Source organism: Miscanthus floridulus, chromosome 1, assembly GCF_019320115.1.
Source record: "Miscanthus floridulus cultivar M001 chromosome 1, ASM1932011v1, whole genome shotgun sequence".
In the NCBI taxonomy this organism is placed as follows: domain Eukaryota; kingdom Viridiplantae; phylum Streptophyta; class Magnoliopsida; order Poales; family Poaceae; genus Miscanthus; species Miscanthus floridulus.
This window is the reverse complement of record NC_089580.1, coordinates 115834189-115853932: the sequence shown is the minus strand read 5'-3', so window position 1 is coordinate 115853932 and position 19744 is coordinate 115834189. Positions and strand designations below refer to the sequence as shown.

The 19744-nt window shown below is 43.8% G+C and overlaps 1 pseudogene; it reads left to right on the top strand.

Moving 5' to 3' along the window:
* Positions 1-16585: 16585 nt before the first annotated feature.
* LOC136461861 (protein NRT1/ PTR FAMILY 8.3-like) lies at positions 16586-18863 on the top strand (annotated as a pseudogene).
* Positions 18864-19744: the final 881 nt, after the last annotated feature.

Here is a 19744-nt window from a genome sequence, read left to right as displayed (position 1 = left end):
TATGAGGCAGTTATTTTTAACCGCCTTCGTAAATCAATTTTTCGAGGCGATGGATTGTGTCCGCATGGGTTAATCCCAGGCATTAACCGATGCAGTTGATATGTCCGCCCGCCTCTGAGGCCCATTCCCAAACGTCTCGTAAAAGTTTTTTTTTAGTAGTGTGGCTGGCGAACACCACTCCTTCTGTAGCCATCAAATTCTGATATAACCTCATTATAGTAGGAACCAATGGAACCAACCAGAAATTCAACACTCCACCAACACCTCACCGCCTGTACTATTTCATTCGTGCCAGATAAATCATAGTGATTATTATTTTTTGAATTACACAGTACAACGCAGACACTAGCAACATGCACACTCACCCTTATGGACGAACGCACGCAAACCGTACTCCTTTGACCATCTTCTCATACTAGGCCACCAATCTTCTAGATTGACGAAGTCACCATAGGCACCTTTGTCGCACCCGGTTTTAAGAATAAAACCAGATACACACCATATGTGAGCCCAGGAAGTCAAATCTGACATATAGCTACAAATAAAGGTAATATCAAAAGATAATGCTTAAATACATAGCGTAATAGTATAAAGATTATAACCTCAGAGTATAGACAGCGTAAAGACAACTCCGATCTTCAGACGAAGACTCCAAATCCACAGGGACAACTGACTGGTTGATCACAAGCCTAATTCCTCCAAACTCTAGCAATCTGGTACCCATCCAGGATTTTTATCCAAATAATTGAAAAAATATAGCAAGCGTAAGTACATGTCGTACTCAACAAATATAACATGGGGTTCATGAGGCTCAAAAGGCTGACACTGGTTTACTGCGATTAGCTTTTAATGAGTCATTATTTTAGCAAGTGAGTAGCAACAAGTTTATCACAAACCCATATAAACACATGATCAGGTAAACATGAATAATGAATAGCATAAACAGTAATCATTAGTGAGCATCTTTATCATCAGTATCCTTTAGTGTTCATCATCTGTTCCGTAAATGTTCCAAGGCTGCTCGTGACCGTGAGCACGGCTGATATACCAGTTTTACACTCTGCAGAGGTTATACACTTTCACTGTGAGTCATGATGTACCCTTTCACCCGAGGTAGCTAATCTCTTGACCCACTTCTAAGGAAGGTCGGCAAGGTTCACTATAAAGCCTTTCAAATGTTTGTCTAACAAGTTAGGGCCGCTAGGTTTCTGTGGCCTGCGAATGTAGGGCTCTCCTTCCGACAGGCACAATGACGCGCAGCCTATACACTAACAGACAGATGCCGCACTATATCCAACCCGGAACACACCCCTCTTGCACCATAAAGGTACTAACAAGCTAGAAAAGGTCCCCATATTGAGCTAAAGCCAGAGCCATGTAGCCCTCACAGTTGTACTGTAAGTCCCGGATGATCACTTATAGATAAGTCCTTAGGGAGAAAAATCTAGAACACCATAAAACAGCCCAATGCTCTAGCCCCCTTTTTCCATGTTGCTAAAAAGCATCTTTTAGTGTTTATTGCATATTCCATTAGTCAAGTTACAAGATCATGGTTGGAGTTGAGCACTAGCATCAAACTACCCAATGCAATACACCAAAGGTAACAAGGCACAAGTACAAAAGACTAGGATATCCTTAGTGGTAGTCAAGGTAGACACATGCAATATAAATTAAATGATTAAAGGTATATAGGACAATAAGGAAGATCACACGCTATACTTGCCTTAAACTTAGATCCTTCTTCAAGTCCAAAACTTCAAAGATCTGCTTCTTGATTCACCACGTATAACTCACCGACTGGACAAGATCATAAAGCACCACATAAGCATCCATGCAATCATACACGAAGCAAACAATAGAACTAAATCAGAACAATACACCAAACATAAAATCAAAATGAAAAGTTTATGAAACAAATCTACATCTCGCTACGAACACAAAGACGCGAAAAGCACGCTAATCGGAGCTACGGTTGAAAAGATACAACTACCGAGAGATCTACTCATGAAAGAAAAAATATAAAACCATTAGCTTTGTGTGTTTTAATTATATAAAAACATATATAAGATATTTTATAGATAATATAAATTAAGTCAAATTTAGATTTGAATTATAAAACTAAAGTAAAACAAATCATATTTTATTTATAAAATCCAGTTGCATAATTGTTATTTAAGATATGATTCAAACCATGAAATTCCAGTATTAGTGACATGATAAACACTGTTACTAACACGTAGATCTCATCGCTATGAATCAAACGTAACCTAAATGGATCCAAACGGAGCTAAAACGTAGAAGATATGATTTAAACAAGATTTCTTTTAATGAAATAATAGATTAAATCTAACCTCAAATTTTAAAAGTTGAAAACATACTTAATAGTAGTATGAACACGTAGATTTTGAAATTACGAACCTAACGCAATTTGAACGGATCGAATCGGAGTTAAAACAGAGAAGTTATGGCTAAAACAAAATCAGTGGCAAATCTGTAAATAACTGAAAACATATTTTAGATCTAAACCGACGAAACTACGCTTTCCAAAGACGAAGACGAAATCTATGAAATACGCAATGGACCGCGGGTTCTATTTTGAATAAACCGAGGAACTCTTTAGGAAATATGCCAGGCGAAGGGGTACCTTTGTATTTGGGCCGTCGGATTAGATTCGGACGCCCGAGATGGAAGCTGGCGGTGTAGGTGGCCGGCAGCGAGCTCTCATGCGGCGGCGCCATTACCGGACCTCACCGGCGACATCGTCTTCGACGCTACCGGTCACCACAGGGCACGGGAGCGGGGGAAAAGAGAAGCTCTAGGCGAGCTCGATGGAGGGTTCGAGGGAAGCTGGGATAGCATGGTGGTGGCCTCGGGCGCGGTTAGGCGGCGTGGAGCTCGCGGCGGTGCGGGTTAGGGCACAGGCGGCTCGACGAAGGCGGCTGCGGCGCTGGAGGGAGGAGTAGGGAGGCGGTGTGGCTCGTCCGGCTATTTATGACCTGGTTTGCTTGGCGGGCATGGCAACGACGTGGGGCGGAGTGTGTGCGGACTCCCAGGCGATGGCGGCGGCGGAGTCTAGCTCGCTCACGGGTGAAGGTGGGAGATGGAGCTGACACGGGGTCCCACCAGTCGGTGACGGGAGAGAGAGAGGGGTCGGGCAGTCTGTGAGGGAGAGAGGGCGCTCACGCGGCTTCGGCCTGGGCCGGGGCGGTCAGCGGGCCGGAGGGAGGAACTGGGCCTACGTGCGCTGCTGGGCTGCGGGAGGAGAGAGCAGCCGAGCTGGGCCGGCAGGAGGAGAAACGGCCGAGCTGGAAAACGACGCAGGAAGCGGGCCACGCAGTTAGAGAGAGCTGGGCCGTTCGGCCGAATGAGAAGGAGAAAAGGTTTTTTTCATTTTCAATTTTTTTCCATTTTGTTTTCAAATTCAAATCCAAATGCAAACCAAACCAAACTCGTACATGATTTAAAATACACTTTTTAATTCTAATAAAAATGAGGAATTTTGGTAAGTTCTCCAAAAATAAATTATACAACTTTTGAAATGCTTTGATTTCCTAATTTTCTTTTCTTTTACTTCAAAGCCAACTTCAAAAACATTTTAGCATATTTTCAATTTGAATCAAATCCACACCACTCAAAGAAACAAATGCACAAACATGTTGCTAAACCTTATGATGAATTTTAATTTAATGAAAATTTTTATTTCCCTATGTTTCATGAGCACAAAATTCAGAAATAAATAATTTTAAACCTATTTTCAAAAGCAGCAAATTTTAGGATGTTACAACCTTGATCGTTGTCAACGGGAACGTTGTCTAGCACTGAAAGCACAATGCCGTTAAATTCTAGAAAAATTCGCTCCCACGGGGAGTTGAACCCGGGACCTAAGATGCTATTGACGCTTTTATAACCACTAGGCTATAGACTCTTTCGCAATTCAAGAAAAAAATTGTTGGGCACGGCATGAGCGCAAGCAGCTCGTGCATCCAGGGCATTGGATAAGAAGAGAAGCGCAATGTTTTGGTCTCTCCTCCGTCGATTGCCACCCACCCATCATAGGCAACATTTGTCTATGGGAGCATGGGACGAGCACATGGGAGGAGGAACCAGATGAGGCACCAGCTGTGGAGACAAGCATGCCCATTGCATGAAGATGAAGCAGAGCACGTGACGAGCATCCCCTAACATAGACAGCCTCACAGCCTTCCTCATCAATGACTCATGTGGGTCCCATAGGTAGAAAACAATAGAAAAGGTATACCACCAGATATCTATATATGTTTTCATCTCTTAAGATTCTCCAACAAGGTGCTTCTCTGGCACAGGCTTAAAAAATGCTTTGTGCCAAACACAATCATAAAGTGATGTAAACCTTACGTAGCGAAGGGAGGATATGTGCCTCAAATTTTCGAGCATAAGGTAACTGAAATATTTGAAATCTAATTCGTGTCCTGGCTTATTATTCATTTGTGATGTCAGCATGATATGATGAAAAATTGAACTTCGGCTAAATATAAGTAGCTTTGTGCTGATGGAACGAGAAATAGGCACGTTTCGTTTTCATTTGTCCTCTATTTGGGTAGGCACAGACAGTCACAGTGCACGCAAGCTTACCCCTATGAACATTTTCGAAGACGGGCCCATCAAATCTCTCACTGACGACGGGAACATCGCCAAGCACTTATTAAAAGCACATCGTTGTTAAAACCTGGAATATTCGTTTTCACCGGGAGTCGAACGAGGACATGAGAGGTCCTACTAAGGCTCATTGCCACTAGGCTATGCGCCTTTTCGATATTATTATTATTATTATTATTATTATTATTATTATTATTATTATTATTATTATTATTATCATCATCATCATCATCATCATCATCATCATCATCATCATCATCATCATCATCATCATCATCATCATCATCATCATTATTACTATTACTATTATTATTATTATTATTACTACTACTACTACTATTACTATTAGTACTACTACTATTATTACTATTACTATTATTATTATTATTATTATTATTATTATTATTATTATTATTATTATTATTATTATTATTATTATTATTATTATTTGTGTAATCAGTCTTGTACAAATTTAGGTAAGCACCTAAATGATTAGAACTAGTGGACATAACAGGATTAGAATCTGCTTTTACTTAATTTGATTTGATGAGGGTGGGACTATACTCTGTTTATCTTTTCTAGTTATTTGCACTGCTTACAAAATAACTATTTGTACAAATTACATGAGATATTGCTAACCTAGTCTTCCTTTAGCTGAATGAAAAAGGAAGCACGTCCTTTTCTCCTCCAATGATATAGTCAAAACTCCGCGCAACATAAAAGTCAAGGTTCACATAGTAACTACTGGGATGTGCAAATTCACAATATATTTCTAAAGCAATTTCTTATGGAGGATTTCGTAATAATCTTCTCAAGCTTCTGTGCCCTTGAGGAAAGAAAAAAAAATATGGCACCATAAAATGAATGTATTGCTTGCAAGAACAAACAAGGAGTCGCATGCCACTATTGGTATTTCTTAGTGCAATCACCAAGTGTCGAGGTTTTAAGTCTATCCTCAGCAACGGCGCCAGAAATGCCTATCGGTATTTCTTAACACCATCACTAAGATTGAGTAAACCTTAGTGACGCCGCCAAAAAACACCAACTACGATAGTTCTTAACGATTACAGAAAATATCTGCAAGCGCACCGATCTATCGTTGTAGCATTTCACCCGGAAGTTTTCAGGGTATCATTATTTATATTTTTCCAAAGGAGGGCAAGGTGTTAAGAGTCTAGCATGAGCATGAACTTGATTACATACTTGCATAGTAAACCATAGTCATGACAGGGTTAAAAAGGTATCTCAAGGATAGTGGACACACATCTGAGCTAACCTCAAGGATAAAAGGAAAACAAAGAATAAAAGAATATTCCTACGTGGAGCAGGCATGTTCTAATATAGTCGTGCAAAGAATAGTTAATGATCATACAAGATATATGATTAGAGCTAGAACTAAGTGTAAGATAGGTCGGGAGGCCACCGAGTACTGGTCTGCCAGCAACCTCGTGTGACAATTTATATTCATACACCCTATCCGAACGTGGTGGATTACAAGGGACGGATAGGGCTATCATCACCTGCCGCCTACCGCTCAACCGGAGAGTAGGAAATACATTACCTGTTTTTCCATACCCAAACACCATGCTTGCGTACACATAAACTACCCAAATTCCCCCAGGTCCTCGACCCTACGGATCGACAGGTAAAGAACTTGGGCACACCCGAAGGCACGATGAACCGCCACCTCAACTTAGCTCTAATTCTACTCATATAAGTTATATGAATGATTAAGCATAAAGTTCTACATGTCAAGATCATAACCCACAAACTATATGCTAGTTCATAAATCATGATTATAACATGAGAACTATAGTCTAGTTCTATAGCACAACTATATTTATGATATGAGAGCATGACTGTGGAAGAAATTATCTTTTTATTCATACCAAGCTTTTCTCTCTTGTCTCCCAAGGAGCCAAGCCCTCCTTGATAGCTCTTGCTAGCTCCAAAATAGTACTAAAAACTAAAATAGTATAAGAGTGTGGTAGTGAGGTGTAGTAGCTCCAAATGAGGTGTGTTGAAGGAGATCTCCACCCCTCTTCATATAGTGACATGGAGATCGGTTTGGCATAGGTAAATTAGGAAATCACTGTGGACCACCTCAGCATGGCGGCATGCAACCGCTGTAGGAGACTGGGCTCGAGCTACGCCACCTGGGTGCAGGCGCACCTAGGGTGCGGTCGCATCCTGGCTGGCTTGCCTGGCCGCTGTCTTTGCCAGGTGGGTTGGTGGCTGGGCCTAGGCCCCTCCCACGGTGGTGCTTGGCCCAGGTTGTTGCGTGAAGGTGGTCTTCTCCTTTTCTCCATTGCGCATTTCTGCTTTACTGTTTTTGTATTGCGCCTTTTGTTTTGTTTTCCACTTGTATTCAAATGTATGTCCTGCAAAACATGTTTCTTCCAATACAAGTGGAACTATATCAATAGTACATGCATATGTGTCGAAAGTTTGTTTATTTCTCCCGTTTTGGACATTAATTGCCGGTCGGATTTGACCGATAGTGACCACCAACAAATCTCCCAAGCTTAACATTTGTTTGCCCTGAGCAAATAGCTAAGTACTTGGTTGTTGATCAGGAGTTGCTACTATGCCGAATATATTTCATAAGTGTCTTGCCTATAACAAAGTATTCTTCCGTAATTCAAATATGTCGGCATTTTTATCCACCCTTTATCTTGATATGGGGCATATAGCTTTTCCAAGTTATTGGACGGTTGCAAGATAGAACGGTTATAACGGAATCACCAATCATTCATTCCTTGATCAACCATCTACCCATAGGTTTTGTGAGTTTTATAAAACAAATGTAAGTTCCTCAAATGTTTCTCTCGATCGCTCAATGTGTATGAAACATCACCAAGACATTTGGCATTTTGCCTTCTTTTTCATATCCTACCACTAATGGTTTTCGAGTGGAGTTTTGGGTAGTTATGAAAGTGGGGCATACTTGCATCACATATTTTGCTAAGTCAAAAACCGGTCCTCAAGGAGATGCAAATCATACACTTTGATCAAGACTTGCAAGTGTGTGGAATTTTTCATAAAGTCCTAATTCTAAATATTTTTAGTACTACTTTGAATCATGAATCTCTCTCTTTCTGGATAAATGCCTTTTATTTAAAAGTATGGGCTATCTTTATTTCTTTGTTTCTTTTTCTTTTCTTTTCCTTCGTGCTCTTTGGCATGCATTTTTTCTCTCATGCCTTTTGGCATGGACATTTTTCTTTTCTTTTTTTTTTGTTTAGCATAGCCCATACTATTCTTTTTGGCATATGAAATTTTTGAGAGAGAGACACATGATACAGTGAATGGAGTAATTATTTAGTGGACGGAAAGACATATTTTTGCGTAACTCTCAGTGTAAGAGTTAGCAGTTTATTTGTGGGTATACGCGTGTCTTGATCATGGGTGCATGACGAGAATCTCAACAAGGGTCACAACAATTTGACAAAGCTCAATGTAATAACAAGTAGCATATGACTAAGGTTTGAATTTGAATCATGTCATATGGCCTTGGTATGTATTCATAATCATTAAGAAACTTTGAATTTTAGCATTTTTGAAAGTAAAATCTTCAGACGTCAAGTCTCTCTTAGAACAAAGTCATAGCAAATTCTATTTGTACCATATCATAACTCGCAATAATTTAGAAAAGGAGCATGCATTTGCAACCCACAAGTTTTTAAGTTTTTAGGATGAGACATTTTTTAGCCAATAAACTTAAATCTTGAAGAATACTAAGTTACAACCTAGACAGAGATGAATTATAGATAAAACAACTATTTATCATTTCAACATAGGAGAAGCTAAATATTCCTAAAACACATACGAGAGTAGAATTAATATTTTTGGTGTTTTTAACATATTTTATTTTTTTGGTATTTTTAATTTTTCAAAAAATTTAAATGCTAACAAATAAATAAATGCAGAAAATAAATGTGAAAATTAAGAAGATACAAGGGTACCTCTATGGGGTCCTCCCCCAAGCTCGCTCAAGGCCGGTGGTCCGGGTTTGCTTGCTTGGTGATGACTCTGTGGTACATTATATATTTTAAATTTTTTATTTTGTTTAACTTATCCATGTCTATACTCAGCAGTTTTTGGTACAGTGCTCAAACTAGTTTTTAATTTGATCAAGGTAGGCTATACAACCTAAGCACCATGCTTAATTTGAAAAGCCTATGAAAGTATGATCGCCAGAAATCATACCTCAAACCATAACATGCTTGCATTGATCATGAAAGGATAAACAAGATTTATTCAAGTGTAGATATATGAAAGGTGAACTAATTATTTTTATTTTAGCATAATTTAAAGCATAGTCTATAGTTTTATTATCTAATATTTCTAAGCTATGTAAATATTTATTAGATAATGAATATAAAGGATAACTACCGATTTACCTTGGGAAATGGCTCATCGTTTTAAAGTCCAATGAGCAGGACTTCTTCTCCTTCACTCTTTACTTGATGAAGGTACGTCCGTGCCTAGAGAAGTAGGTTGTACCTTTTTCACCTGCCATACCTGCTTAACACTTTTTCGTGGTTGCTTCTTGGGCTGCTTATTTTTAGTATATTTATGCAAGTCAAATCCATTGAATGGACATCTCATAGTTTGTCCTTGGATGTGAAAGCTAACATGCCCTGATCCCACGTGGAGAACTGTGTTTGTAGTGTTAAGAAATGGTCTCCCTAGGAGGAGGGGAACTTCCTTGTTGTGGCCCATGTCTAGCACGACAAAGTCCGTAGGGATGTACGTGTCTCGAATTTTCACCAAGATATCCTTGGCTAATCCCTCCGATTTTCATGAAGATTGAACTGCCATCTACAGTCGAAAGTGTGCAGTGGACAAAGGTCCACCCAAAATCTTATCATATATTACCTTGGACATGACGTTGATGCTTGCTCCAAGGTCGCAGAAGGCATTGTGGAAGACATGCGGGCCAATTGAGCAGGTGATTGTCAGGTGCCCATGATCTTCTTTCTTGGTGATGAAGGGTGGATCTACGAGGTAATCGTGGTTTTCATGACATAGAGGCTTACCATACCTCGCTGAGACCATTTTAACAGATTCGAGAGGGGCTTCAGGTTGCCCTAGAATCTTTCCCGAATCAGAAACAGGTAGAGCGGCAGCAATATGAGTTTCAATCATTTTATTAAATCTTAATTGATTTTTAATAGAGGAATCTAATTTTTCAAGTTTTGAATTTATGTTTTCAAACATTTTATTATTATACATAAGCTTTTTAGTGATATTTTCATTAATTTTTTGGTTGACCTAAAACTAGGTCTTTCAAGAAAGGTTGATTTGAATTGAAATTTGACTTAAAGTTCGAATTACCTCCTTGTGAGTGGGATTGATTGTTCCACCCGTTATTGTTACCTTGTTAGAACCCGTTGTTGATGTATGATACTTCATCATGGGTCTTGGGGTAGTTGTTCCCCAAGTGTCCGACTTCTCCACAGACCTCGCAAGTCATTTGTGAGCCCATGGCCTGAACGGTGGCCTTCATGGCTTCTTTCTCATGGGCTCGTTCGTTTAGTTTTTTAGTAACAAATCTATTTTTGTGGCAAGCATACCTGCCTCCTTCTCGGTATGCATGCCTTTTTGTTGTTTTTGTTCCTCCCCCCAACTTTGATTGGCCACCATCTTTTTGATGAGAGCCGTGGCTCCATCGAATGGTTAGGGAAACGAATGCTCCTCTAACAGCGGCATCCACGTGCCCCTTTGACATGGCATAAGCCCCTCGTAGAAGTTTTGGAGCATGAGCCAGTTTTCCTATCCCGTGGTGCGGGCATGCCTGGATATAATCATGCAGCCTCTCCCACACCTCGGGGATGGACTCCATTGAAGTTTGCTAGAAATTTGAAATTTTCCCCCTCAGGGCATTGGTTTTTCCCATGGGGAAAACTTCACGAGGAATGTCGTGGAACATTGGTCCGACATACTGACAGCTTCCTTCTCTTTGTAGAACCATTGTTTCGCCTTTCCCACAACAGGAAAAGGGAAACAGAGGGAGCCTGATGCTAGCTGGTGTGCAACGTCTTTGATGACTGATAGTGTCGCATAGCTCTAGGAAGTGTAGCAAGTGTGCACTTGCGTCCTCGCTTGGCAAACCACAGAATTGGTTCACCTACACCATCAGTGATTCAGGCCAGTGCACAGCTCGAAGTTTCCAACTCCCGTGTTGATAGTGGGCCCAACAGGGCATGTTGGCAACAACGGGGTTGTAGTAGTCACAGAGTGTCTTTGCCATAGCGGTAGTAGTGGATGGTGCAGGGGTGACTAGCTCAACTACTAGCGGAGTAGCGAAGGAAGAAGCTGGTACAGGACATGTTCTTCCTTAGGAGCACCTCCTGGATTATCGGTGTAGTTTTCTGGCAGGTTGTAACCGGTCATACACTATCCTGTTTTCATCCACAACAGGAAGAAAACAAGCAGAATTAGCAGTACATAAACTATGGCTACCATTACATGCATGTGCTCATGATTATGTCCTACTATATTCTTTAACCTATGCCATTCCCTGGCAACGACTGCTAGGAAATGCTTGTTGGCATTTCTTAGCACAATCACCAAGTGAGGAGGTTTTAAGTCCATCCTCGGCAATGGTGCCAGAAGTACCTATTGGTATTTCTTAACACCATCACTAGGATTGAGTAAACCTTAGTGACGCCTGCCAAGAAACGCCAACTACTGATAGTTCTTAATGATTACAGAAAATATCCTGCAAGTACACGGATCTATCAGTTGTAGCATTTCACCCGGAAGTATTCAGGGTATCGTTATTTATATTTTCCTAAAGGAGGGCAAGGTGTTAAGAGTCTAGAATGAGCATGAACTAGATGACATACTTGCAAAGTAAACCATAGTCATGACAAGGGTAAAAATAGTATTTCAAGGATAGTGGGACACACATCCGAGCCAACCTCAAGGATAAAAGGAAAACAAAGAATAAAAGAATGTTTCCTACATGGAAGCAGGCATGTTCTAATATAGCCATGCAAAGAACAGTCAATGAGCATACAAGATACATGATTAGAGATTGTCTGCCAGCAACCTCGTGTGACAATTTAGACTGCTACACCCTACCCGAACTGTGGGGGATCACAAGGGATGGATAGAGCTATCACCACCTGCCGCATACCCCTCAACCGGAGAGTAGAAAATGCATTCACCATGCTTGCATACACAGAAACTACCCAAATTCCCATGGGTCCCGACCCTATGGATCAACAGGTAAAGAACTTAGGCACACCCGAAGGCACGATGATCCGCCACCTCAACTTAGCTCTAATTCTACTCATATAAGTTATATGAATGATTAAGCATAAAGTTCTACATGTCAAGATCATAACCCCCAAACTATATGCTAGTTCATAAATCATGATTATAACATGAGAACTATAGTCTAGTTCTATAGCACAACTATATTTATGATATGAGAGCATGACTTTGGAAGAAATTCTCTTTGTATTCATACCAAGATTTTCTCTCTTTTCTCCCAAGGAGCCAATCCCTCCTTGATAGCTCTTGCTAGCTCCAAAATACTACTAAAAGCTAAAAGAGTACAAGAGTGTGGTAGTGAGGTGTAATAGCTCCAAATGAGGTGTGTGTTGAAGGAGAGCTCCACCCCTCTTCTTATAGTGACACGGAAGGTCGGTTTGGCATAGGTAAATTAGGAAACCATCGTGGCCCACCTCAGCATGGCAGCATGCAACCACCATAGGAGACTGGGCTCGGGATACGTCGCCTGGGGTGCAGGCGCACCCAGGGTGTGGCCGCACCCTTGCTATCTCACCTAGCAACTGTGTTTGCCAGGTGGGCTGGTGGCTGGGCCTAGGGCCCTTCCACGGTGGTGCTCGGCCTAGGTTGTTGCATGAAGGTGGGCTTCTCCATTTCTCCATTGCGCATTTCTGCTTTACACTTTCCGTATTGCTCCTTTTGTTTTGTTTTCCTCTTGTATTCAAATGTATGTCATGCAAAAACATGTTTCTTTCAATACAAGTGGAACGATGTCAATAGTACATGCATATGTGTCGAAAGTTTGTTTATTTATCCCATTTTGGACATTAATTAGTGGTCGGATTTGATTGATAGTGACCGACAACAGCCACCATTCTTTACTGTCTTTCAAAAGAACAATTTCTATGCATAACAAAAAAGCATAGACCTCTCTTTTAAGAAGAATGCATTACTACGGATGTTGGGACAAACGTTCTGAACAGGGTTGAGAGTAGAGGGCTCCTTGGTTAAGGCTAGCTTGAGAAGGTCTCCTAGAGAAGGTCACCCGGAGAAGGCCGACGGGAGAAGGTCTCTCGAAGAAGGCTAGCTAGAGAAGGTCCGCAATGAAGGCCCGGCTAAAGAAGGTCTCCCGACGAAGGGGGCAGGGAAGGTCTATGATGAAGGCTCGATCGGAGAAGGTCTCCTAACAAAGTCCCCACTAGAGAAGATAACCCAACGAAGGCCTAGCTGGAGAAGGTCTCCTAACAAAGGCCTGGCTAGAGAAGAACACCTAACAAAGGCCAAGATTGCCGCCGAAGGCCTAGCCAGAGAAGGTCCACGATGAAGGCCCAGAATGAAGGCCTGGTATGAAGGTCTTGGATGAAGGCCCGAAACGAAGGCCTCGGATGAAGGGCCAATGATTATTCTGTATAAGGGCTTTGCGAAGAAGGCTCAATGACAGAGACTCCACGGAGAAGGCTCCGCACCGATGGTTTCATGTGGAGGCTCCATGGAGGAGGCCTTGTGATGAAGGCTCCAACATGTGAGAGGGGACAGTGATGCGACAGGCTAGGATTGTCGAAAATGAGTGGGAGAGGAGAGAGCCCCCCTTGCCCTCATGCTCTTAGCATTATATAGGCAAGCGACAATTTACAAGTGACCCCTTGGTGGGGGTAGGTTTTACATGCCACTCCAATGGCGCTAGTTGGTCCTCTTCTAGGGGGACTTAGCCCATATGAATGTGGATTGTCCCAACAATAGCCCCTCAGCTACTAGGATATGGCCGGTACTACATAACCTAGTAGGTGCTCATACTAGAAGAGGCACTACACAACTCAAGGTTTAGTTGCGAGGATCGCCCTTCGTAACCTATACAGTGCGCACCTCACTAAAAACTCCATCCCAAAAACCCCTAGTGGGAAAAAGGGCATGGAGAAAAGAGCACAGCGCACGACTATAACCTATACATGTTCTAATTCCTAAGGCGTCTACCTCTGAATGCCTTGTTCTTTTGGATGTCTTCACCTTTGGGCTTTAGCTTATTTCTCCATTTCCATGATATTGTTCGTTGGCTATGCTTGGTGCATAGGCTTTCATCTTCGAGGCCTTCTCCTCCAATATCTACTCGATGCGCAAGTCTTCGGCTTTGAAATCTTCTTGGCATGAAGGTCTTTATCTTTGAGCCTTCTTGGTGTGGAGGTCTTCATCTTCAAGGCCTTCCCAGCATGGAGGTCTTCCTTCTCGAGCCTTCTCAGTGAGGGGGTCTTTGTCTTCGAGGTCTTCTCGGCGTAGAGGTCTTCATCTCCGAGCCTTCTCGGCATGGAGGCGGTCTTCATCTCCGAGCCTTCTTGGCATGGCGGTCTTCATCTTCAAGGCCTTCCCAACGTGGAGGTCTTCCTCTCTAAACCTTCTCGGCGAGGGGGCCTTCATCTCCGAGCCTTCTTCTTTAGTGTCTTCTCATGAGCGCTGGGCAAAAGACTTCACGTTCCAGAGTTGTTGGTCCTCCGGTATGCTCCCATAACCCCTCTTGGCCGGTACTCATGACCAAATCCTCCATCTCCCTTTGGTGTAGTCGACGTAGTCATAGTAGTGGAAGTAGATGTTTGGACTGAAGTTGCCTGATGAGCCCCTCGAGTTGAAGTGGTTGATGAAGGTGTGGTAGACCTTAGTGCCAAAGGTGTTGATGTAGCCCCTTGAGCTTGGCGATGATGGTAAGTCATTGTGGGACATTGATGCTGAAGATGTTGATGAAGCTCTCAAGCCATTGTGGAAGGTGAAGATGATGGTAAAGCACCTCCTGTTGAGGACCCTCTTGCAAAGGTTCTTGGTGGAGTCAAAGTTGGTGTAGACAATTAAGGTGTCGGTGAAGCCCCCTCGTGCCGATGTATTGGTGGAGGCGAGTTGTCCTGGTTCGCCACTGACTGTTGGATGAAGACCCTCCTGCAAAGGTGTGTGGCGGAGGAGAGGTTAGCGTAGATGCCGAAGGTGTTGGCGAAGGCTCTCCTACAAAGTTGTTTGGAGGAGGTGAGGATTGCCAAAGGTGCCCTCCTGCAAAGTTGTTTGGCGAAGGCCCTCCTGCAAAGTTTTTTGGCAAAGGCTCTCCTAAAAAAAGGTGTTTTGGTAGAGGTGATGTTGGTGAAGTCACCGAAGGTGTTGGCGAAGCGTGTTGGCAAAGGCGATGCCGATGTAGGCGCCAACGCCGCGTGCCGAAAGGCCAGAGAAGTCGCAGTGAAAATGCACCTGAGTTGATCTCCTGCATTTTTTATGGACTTAGGTTGGGCGTTATAGTTTCGTCAAATATCAACTTGCTTGCAAGTCTTTTGGCACTAAGAAAGACATAGGCTTTCCCACTTGTTGCAAAAATGGTTAGTCATTTATATGATACATGAGGGGTGAAGTTTTTGAAGGTTTTGAGAGAGCGAAGGTCCTGATGCCTGACTACAGACAGGTCTTTGTCGGGTAAAGCTTTTTGAAGCCTTTGAGAGTGATGGCCCCGATGCCTAATCATGGACAGGTCTTTGTTGGGTTACCACGGTGCAATGCATTTATATAATGCATGTATGTATGTGATGATGCAAGTAAGTGCATTTGCTCGAAAATACTAAAAGGGGTAAACATATCATACACTTTGCAAAAATGATGGTTATGCTTGAATAAAAAATAAGCCCTGCATATAAGAAATAATAGCTCTCGAATGAGATGGTTGTAGTTTTAGATGGCTACTGAAGGCTGCCATTCAAGAACCTGCATGGTATAGGTATGTCTTGTAACATTGAATATAAAAAGAATCAGTTCCCTACGAAGGTTAGCTCAAATAACATTAGGGTTGATGCATATTATAAAGACCTAAGAAGAGAAAGAAAAAATTGAATAATACAACCTGCAAAAAATAGGAGAAGTTTTAGCATAATTACCATGGTTTGGTGGCTGCTGAAGGTCGATTGTTGATGGAGGCCGCTGAAGGCTACCAACTGACCAAGGTTGCTAAATAACGAAGGTTGCTGACAGATGAAGGCTACTGAATGACTAATGCTGCCAACTGACGAAGGCTACTGAATAACGAAGGTCACAGACATACGAAAGCTACTGAATGACTAAGGCTGCCAACTGATGAAGGCTGCTGAATAACGGAGGCTGTTGATAGACGACGACTGCTGAATGACGAAGGATGCCAATAGACAGAGGCTGCTGAATGGCGAAGACTACCAACTGAGGGAGGCTGCTGAATGACGAACGTTGTTAACAGACGAAGTCTGCTGACTGATGATAACCAACTGACTGATGAAGGCCAAATGGCCAATGACTGAAAAAAAACCCGCTGACTGACAAAGCCAATAAGTGACAAAAGGTTGCTGACTGACGAAGGCTCCAACATGTGAAAGGGGACAGTGAGGCGACGGCTAGGGTTTGCGAAAAATGAGAGGGAGAGGAGAGAGCCCTGCTTGCCCTCAGTGCTCTTAGCATTATATAGGCAAGCGACTATTTACAAGTAACCCTTTGGTGGGGGTAGGTTTTACATGCCACTCCAATGACGTTAGTTGGGCCTCTTCTAGGGGGACTTGGTCCAACGTGGACCGTCCCAACAACTGATGATGATATTGTTTTTTTATTTGTCAGAAGAGGAGAGCACGTTTGTGCAGCTGGCAGCAGATGGACCATTATATATAGGAAGTGCTTCGGAGAAGCAGGTGTGCAAGGATCCAGATCCTTTGAACAACATTCCTCGAGCCCATAGACTGCCATGGAAGCAGCAGATGAGGAAAGGCCACTGATTCATTACCTATCTCCAGAGGTGATATTCCTTTTTTATGTTTTTTTTTTTTTTGAGAACCTGTCAACTACATGTCCAAAGTGCACAACGTAAAATGTTTCTTTTCCATTGTCATCATTCAGGATGATGCTTCACAATATACTAGCGACGGAACGCTTGATATTAACGACCAGCCTGCTCTGAAGCAACGCACCGGGAGCTGGAGAGCATGCTTCATGATTTTAGGTAGGTTCTGCATGCAACGAAGTTCTTGCGACACACCAGAACAGAAATTACTACCCAAATAAGTAGAATTGACCCTATTCAGTCTCTTGAAAATGTGCTAGGTACCTGAGTTCACGGAATCCCTGGCATTTTTCGCTATCGCAAAGAACCTAATCACCTATCTCATGAGTGAGCTCCACGAGCGCAATGTGGATGCCGCCAGGGATGTCTCTACCTGGATCGGCAGTTGCTTCCTCACACCGGTTATCGGAGCCTTCTTGGCCGACACATATTGGGGAACATACATGACGATAGTAGTGTTCCTCTTGGTCTACACCGTTGTAAGTTGCACCAAGAGAAACAGTAATTTATTTACCCATCTTTGACATTCAACCTTGTTCCATTCCATCATTGAACTCTGAAGTCTGAACTCATGAGTAATTAATTGGTTGTGTCCTGCTTGCATATGGTCAGGGGATGCTCACTCTGACGGTTTCTGCATGCCTCCCCTTCGCCATGATGGATTCGCCACACAACGGCGTAATTCATCGTGCCACAGCATACCTGGGGCTCTACCTTGTTGCCCTAGGCACTGGAGGCATTAAGCCCTGCACGTCATCCCTTGGGGCCGAGCAATTTGACGGCACGGACATGACCGAGCGGGTGACCAAGGCTTCCTTCTTTAACTGGTACTACTTCTCCATCAACATCGGCTCACTGCTGTCAGGGACCGTGATCGTCTTGATGCAAGAAAACATTGGGTGGGGAGTCGGATTTGCCGTGCCTGATGGTGTTCATGGTGCTTGGCCTAGCGGTGTTTGTCGCCGGTCGGAAGGTGTATAGGTACAAGAAACTGAGTGGGAGTCCTTTGACAAGGGTAGCCCAGGTGGTGGTTGCAGCTGTGAGGAACTGCCATCTCGAGTTGCCTGAGCATACGTCAGCCTTGCACCATGATACGCCTTCTGCAATCGAGCCAAATTTCAAGACTGAGGCTGCGAGACAGTTCAGGTGTGTGTACAGTTATTGTTACAATTGTCACCTCAAAGTTGCTCACTTACTGCAACTTTGATGTACATAGTAATAAAAAATTATGTATAAATTGACTGAATCACCTATATATCAGAACTCAAATTTCATATGATGTACGTACGTCTGCTGTCCAGATTCTTTGACAAGGCTGCCATAATATTGCCCTGGACTGGCGAGAAGGGTACAGCAGCACCGACGAGCCCATGGAGAGTCTGCACGGTGTCCCAGGTGGAGGAGCTGAAGATGCTGCTCCGGATGTTGCCGGTCTGGGCAACCATGGTGCTCTTCTTCGCCATCACTTCGCAGATGTCATCGACATTCATTGAGCAGGGCGCGGCCATGGACAACCGTGTCGGCCCATTCACCTTTCCTCCGGCGTCCCTGGCAACCTTCGAGGTAATCAGCGTCATGGTCTGCATCCCCGTCTACGACGCCGTGCTGGTGCCGCTGGCCCGGCGTGCCACTGGCAACGACCGCGGCCTGTCACAGCTGCAGCGGCTCGGTATCGGCCTCGGACTGTCCGTGTTCGCCATGGTGTACGCGGCGCTGCTCGAGGCGAGGCGACTGGTCCTCGCGCAGGACAACATGCCTGCGATGAACATCATGTGGCAGGCACCTAGTGTTCGCCGTGCTCGGCGCGGCGGAAGTGTTCGCCACCATCGGCATCCTCGAGTTCTTCTACGACCAGTCGCCGGACGGGATGAAGAGCCTTGGCAACGCGTTCGCGCAGCTCTCCATGGCGGCCGGGAGCTACCTTAACTCGGCTGTGCTCGGCGCTGTCACGGCGACCACGGCGCGCGGCGGGGAGCCCGGGTGGATCCCGGACGACTTGAACGAGGGTCATCTGGACTATTTCTTCTGGATGATGGCTGCTCTGGGCACGGTGAACCTGTTGCACTTCTTGCACTGCTCCATCCGATATAGAGGCAACAACAACAGCACAGCTTCTTGTGACTTCAGCACGCACGGGAACTACATTCCTGGAAGCACAACCGAGTAGAATAGAGTAAACTGTGTAGTTTGCTGCTGCTCATATGTTGGGGTCTTTTCAACCTCTAAATCTGAAATCAAGTAGAATCAAAAAAGAACTGCCATACAATTCGAAAAATCTGAAGTTTTTCACTGTAAAATAATGTAATACCACAATCATTGGAAATATATATTCTTTATTATCCACAATGGCATTAGGCTATAGGACTCCGGGTATGATTGGGATATGGTTGTGGGGTCCTTACCCACAAGTGCAGTGGGCCGAGTGGCACAAGGAGATTCCAGAAACGGTGAGGAGGGTCGGTGCCTCCATGACTGGATGTAGGGAGAAAGCGTAGGAGAGAAGGGAAGGTCAGGGATGGAGAACAAATTCTGTCATATTCGATCAGCATTCAACAGAGTTGACTGGAAATAATTCATTGGATTTGAATCAGCCATGCAATAGCATGTCTTAGAGTTATTATTGCGTCATTGATTGTTTAGATACGGAGAAAATGTTTTTCAAACATGTACACCTTAGGTCGCCGGTGGATTGGGACTAGGGAAGGGCGGTGAAGGAGCAGCAGGGTGAGCGGCCAGCGGTGAGGCCACCGGCAGGGCGGGGTCAGAGGTGGCAGTGGGCAGGGAGGATGAGCTAAGTTGCCGGAATTGGATTTAGGAAGGGTGGCGAAGAAGCGGCGGGGGTGGGCGGCCGATAGTGAGGTCGCCAGCGAGGTAGCTGGCGGCCAAGGCGGGGTCGGAGATGGTGACGAGGAGGGAGGAGGAGCTAAGTCATCGGGATTTGGATTAGGAAGGGTGGGGAAGCAGTGGAGGGGTTGGGCGGGCCGACGATGAGGTCGCCGATTAAGTATCCGGCGACCAGGGCGGGGTTGGAGGTGGCGGCGGGCAAGG